Consider the following 6,218-nt stretch of genomic DNA (forward strand, 5'->3'; position numbering starts at 1 on the left):
CATTTCCCTGATGATTAAGAATGTTGAACCTTTATTTAGGTTCTTCTCAGCCATTCAGTATTCCTCAGTTAAGAATTCTGGTTTAGCTCTGTACCCCATTTTTAATAGGGTTATTTGGTTTTCAAGAGTACAACTTCTTGAATTCTTTATATACATTGGATATTAGCCCCATATCACATTTATGATTGGTAAAGACCTTTTTCAATCTGTTGGTTGCCTTTTGGTCTTATTGACAGTGTTCTTTGCCTTACAGAAGCCTTGAAATATTTCAAGATCTCATTTTTTGCTTCTTGATCTTACAAAACAAGCCATTGGTGTTCGGTCCAGAAATTTTTCCCCTGTGACCATATCTTCAAGACTCTTCCCGACTTTCTCCTCTGTAAGTTTCAGTGTCTCTAGTTTTATGTGGAATTCTCTGATCCACTTAGACTTGACCTTTGTACAAGGAGATAAGCATGGAATAATTCACATTCTTCTACTTGCTAACAGCCAGTTGAGCCAGCACCATTTCTTGAAGATGCTGTCTTCTTTCCCCTGAATGGTTTTAGCTCCTTTGTCAAAGATCAAGTTACCATAGGTGTGTGGGTTCATTTCTGAATCTTCAATTCTGTTCCATTGACCTAGCTGTCTGTATTTGTACCAGTACCATGCAGTTTTTATAACAATTGCTCTATAGTAGAGCTTGAGGTTGGGGATTGTGATTCCACTAGAGATTCTTTTTTTTTTTTTTCTGAGAATAGTTTTTCTATCCTAGGATTTTTGTTATTCCAGATGCATTCGCAAATTGGCCTTTATATCTCTGTGAAAAATTGAGTTGTAGTTTTGATGGGGATTGCATTTAATCTGTAGATTGCTTTCGGCAGGATAACCATTTGACTATTTTAATCCTGCCAATCCATGAGCATGTGGAGATTTTTCCATCTTCTGAGATCTTCTTTGATTTCTTTCTTCAGAGACTTGAAGTTCTCATCATACAGATCTTTCACTTCCTTAGTCACATCAAGTTATTTTATATTATTTGTGACTATTGTGAAGAGTGTTGTTTCCCTAAATTCTTTCTCAGCCTGATTATCCTTTGATTACTTTTGTGAAGTTGTTTTTCAGGTTCAGGAGGTCGCTGGTGGTATTTTTTAGTTCACTTAAGTAAACTATCATATCAATTGCAAATAGTGATAGTTTCACTTCTTTCCAATTCATATTCCTTTGACATCCTTTTGTTATCTGGCTAGGAATTTGAGTACTATATTGAATAGGTAGGGAGAGAGTGGGCAGTCTTGTCTAGTCCATGGTTTAGCTGGGTTGCTTCAAGTTACTCTCCATTTATCTTGATGTTTTCTACTGGTTTGCTGTATATTGGTTTTAGTATGTTTAGGTTTGTGCACTGAATTCCTATCCTTTCCAAGACTTTTATCATAAAGGTGTATTTGATTCTGTCAAATTCTTTCTCAGCATGTAATGAGATGATCATGTAATTTTTTTCTTTGACTTTGTTTATGTAGTGAATTACATTGATGGATTTCTGTATATTGAATCATCCTTGTATCTCTGGCATGAAGCCTTGATAATGATGGATGATTGTTTTTATGTGTTCTCCGATTAGGTTTGCAAGAATTTTATTAAGTATTTTTGCATCAATATTTATAAGGAAAATTGGTCTGAAGTTCTCTTTCTTTGTAGAGTCTTTGTGTGATTTATGTAAAAGTGTAAATATGACTTCACAGAATGAATTGGGCAGTGTTCCTTCTGTTTCTACTTTGTGGAATACTTTGAAGAGTATTTGTATTAGATCTTCTTTGATGGTCTGATCAAACTCTTCACTAACCCCATCTGGTCCTGGGCTTTTTGGTTGGGGAACTATTGATGACTGCTTCTATTTCTTTAGGGGTTATGGGACTATTTAGATGGTTTACCTGATCCTGATTTAACTTTGATACCTGGTATCTATCTAGAAAATGTTCCATTTCACCCAGATTTTCCTGTTTTGTTGAGTATAGGCTTTTGTAGTAGGATCTGATAATTTAAAAATTTTTCCTCAGTTCTTTTTTGTTTTGTCCCCTTTTTCTTTTCTGATTTTGTTAGTTTGTATTCTACCTCTGTGCCCTCTGGTTAGTTTCGCTAAGGGTTTATCTTGTTGGTTTTCTCAAAGAACAAGCTCTTGTTTTTGTTGATTCTTTGTATAGTTCTTTTTGTTTCTATTTGATGGATTTCAGCACTGAGTTTAATTATTTCCTGCCATCTACTCATCTTAGGTATATTTGCTTTTTGTTCTAGAGCTTTCAGATGTGCTGTCAAACTACTTGTGTATGCATTCTTCAGTTTTTTTTCAGAGCTATGAGTTTTCCTCTTGGTATTATTTTCATTGTGTGTGATAAGTTTGGGCATGTTGTTCTATAATTTTCAGTAAATTTTAAAAAGTCTTTAATTTCTTTCTTTATTTCTTCCTTGATCAATTTGTCATCGACTAGAGCGTTTTTCAGCTTCCACTTTCATGCAGTATTTCTGTTGTTTTGTTGCTGTTGAAGAACAGCCTTAGTGTCCAAAGTGCTTTGATAGGATGCATGGTCTTATTTCAATCTTCTTATATCTGTTCAGGTCTGTTTTGTGACCAATTAGTGGGTCAGTTTTTGAGATGGTACCATGAAATTCTGAGAAGGTATATTCTTTTGTTTTAGGAGGAATTGTTTTATATAAATGTGTGTGTGTGTGTACATATATATGTTAAATCCATTTGGTTCATAACTTTGATATTAGAATGTGTACTCCAGCTAGTTTCTTGGGACCATTTGCTTAGAAAATTGTATTCCAGCCCTTTACTCTGAGGTAGTGTCTGACTTTGTCACTGAGGTATGTTTCCTGTGTGCTGCAAAATACTGGGATTTAATTATGTATCCAGTTTGTTAGTCTATGTCCTTTTGATGTTAAGAGATATTAAGTAAAAGTGTTTGATGCTTCTTGTTATTTTTGTTGTTAAAGGTAGAATTATGTTTGTGTGATTATCTTCTTTTCAATTTGTTGAAAGAAGATTACTTTGTTGCTTTTTCTAGATCGTGGTTTCCCTATTTGTGTTGGAGTTTTCCATCTATTATACTTTGTGGGACTGTATTTGTGGAAAAAGATTGTGTAAATTTCATTTTGTCATGGAATATCTTTGTTTCTGCATCCATTAGAATTGAGAGTGTTGTTGGTGTAGTAGCCTAGGCTGGCATTTGTGTTCTCTTAGGGTCTATATGATATCTGCCAAGTATCTTCTGGTTTTTATAGTCTCTGGTGAGAAGTCTGCTGTAATTCATCTAGGTATGCCTTTATATGTTACTTGCCCCTTTTCACTTAAAATATTCTTTCTTTGTTTTATGCATTTGATGTTTTGATTATTATCTGACAGAAGGAATTTATTTTCTGGTTCAATACACTTGGAGTTCTGTAGGCTTCTTGTATGTTCATGGGCATCCCTTTATTTATGTTCAGGAAGTTTTCCTCTATAATTTTTGTTGAAGATATTTACTGGCTCTTTAACTTAAGAATCTTTATTTTCTTCTATACCTATTATACTTAGGTTTGCTCTTCTCATTGTGTCCTAGATTTCCTGGATGTTTTGGGTTAGTAGCCTTTTGCTTTTGGCATTTTCTTTGTTGTGTCAATGTTTTCTATGGTATCTTCTGCATTTGATTTTCTCTTGTATCTCTTATATTCTGTTGCTGTTGCTTGCATGTATGTCTCTTGATCTCATTCTTAGATTTTCTATCTCAAGTGTTGTCTCCCTTTGTGATTTCTCTATTGATTCTATTTCCATGTTTAGAAATTTGAATGGTTTGTTCAGTTCCTTCACCTGTTTGGTTTTGTTTTCCTCTAATTCTTTAAGAGATTTTTGTGTTTCCTTTTTAAGGGCTTCTACCTGTTTACCTATGTTCTACTGCATTTTTTAAAGGGAGATATTTATGACTTTCTTAAAATCTCCTACCACCATTATGATATATGATTTTAAATCTGAGTCTTGCTTTTCGGGTGTGTTAGAGTATCCAGGAATTGCTATGTTGAGAGATCTGGTTTCTGATGGTGCCAAATAATCTTGGTTTCTGTTGTTTACATTATTATGTTTTCCTCTTGCCATCTGGTTATCTCCAGTGCTACCTATCCTTGCTGTCTCTGACTGGATCCTGTCATGGTTGTTTCAAAACTCAGAGTCCAGTTGTTTCTGTGATCCTGTGATTTGGGATTCTGCTATTCAAATATCTTGGGTATGTCAGAGCTCCTGGGAGTCAAGCAGCCACTCTCAAATCCTGAAATCCTGGTGTGACTAAGATCCTGTTATCCTGTGCATGTTACAACACCTGAGAAACCTTCTTCTGGGTGTTGTGTGACTGGGTGTGGAACGACTACCCAAAGTCTGCTCAGACCAGAAAGAACCCGTGCAAGGTTTTCTGAGTTGCTAGAGTCCATTGTTTCCAGTTACTCCTGGTGTTGGGTCAGATGTTTCAGCTTCCTCAAATATGATTGTTAGAGCTCTTAGGATTCAAGTTTCCTCTGGGTGCTGTGGGACTGGTTGCTGAGCTAGAGCCCAAGGTCTTCTCAGGGCACCAGCTCAGACTGGAAGCTAAACTATTTTTTTTAAATGATGGCATTAATATGAAAGAGAGCATAGTAATATTTGGGGAAATCATTGTACGAAGGAAAGGGTATGGGAAAAGGATGAAATTATTTTGTAATTTCAAAATTAAGAATTATTTAAATATGTATATTAAATATTGAAACATCAAACATTAATTTTACACATATTCAAATAGTTTTCATTTCCTTCAATTGTTGCTGTCTTTACATGCTTACAGATATTTTTATCATCATTTCTTTTAAATAATCAATTTATACTGATGTTATTCTGTATACTTTATTCCAGTTAGATTGATGCATAAATATGGTTAAGAAAACTAACTATTCATCCCATTATTATTACAAAAATATTCTCAGCCATGAGTGGTTTTGTGTCTTACTCAACCTGTAAGCTGTATTTTCTATGGCTTCTTCTGGAATAAGTTTTGTGTATATCTGTCACACCACTTTGAGCTCATAGATGTAACAATTCAAAATCCGTGTAGTCATTTATAATGTTTGTTTTTATAGACTATCTCCTACCTATTTCAAGATGATCACTAAGCCTTTTGCAGCCGTTTGAGTGAGATTGAGGAGTCAAGTTTGGGTATGAGTACTCACAAGAATTTTATTCTTTGCTTCATGACTGTTTTTGAGTATGTATAATTTTAGCTATCACTGAAAAGGGAAATTCTATTTCTACCTAATACATATTGTGTCTGAAATTGCAAATACAGGTCTTTGTGCTTTTTTTGGCAAGCACTTTATAGGATGAAAAATCTCCCAGTCCCAAAAAATAATTTTACACAAGAATATTTTTCTTGAGGTTTTAAATCTATTTAAGTCACATGGGCAATCATACTTAAGTTGCTACCAGCCTACATAAAACAATGCAGAACTCTCTAAATTAATGGTTTAATATGTTTAAAGATGGAACAGCCAGAATTTATTAAGTTTATTTTAGACCCATCATAGTGACAACCACAGCAAATAACTCTTGAAAATTAATAGAATTGATTTTATATTCAACAACACAACTAAGGTTAATATAACCTTAAGGTGACTTAAGACAGTGCACATTTTACTCCAGGGATTCAGCTTGCTATTTAACCTGCCCTTTAATGTACAATAAAAAAATGTGTTTGCCTTGAATTTCCCATTAAACCAGCTTTGGTTAACTATTTACAAATAAAATTAATTACAAATTGTGTATTTTCTATGATCCTTTCCTGATATAATTCAATTCACAATAAATGAAAGAAAGAAAAATCAGACAGAAAGCAAACATATAAAGTTAATGTCTTCAAGTGGTGAAGATACATAAAGGTATTGCATACTTTTATTATTCTTTTTATTAGTGAGGTCAGTTGGATTCAGTTTAATTCAATGAAATAATTTCTTGTAAAACTCATTGGAATAACCTATGTAACCTAAATAAAATATGGCAAATGATTTCAGAAAACTGGTTAAATGAACTAGGCTTATGAGAAAATATTCCCATAAGGAGTCATGTCTGGAACATTCATGTCTACTTACATGAGTGTAATCATAAGGGATACAGAGAAGGATAATCATGTTAAAAATTATTATACCTGTTTTTCATCTGGCCATAGGCTCTCAGATACAGAGCCCCA

This window comes from Mus musculus, chromosome 7, assembly GCF_000001635.26.
Source record: "Mus musculus strain C57BL/6J chromosome 7, GRCm38.p6 C57BL/6J".
NCBI lineage: Eukaryota > Metazoa > Chordata > Mammalia > Rodentia > Muridae > Mus > Mus musculus.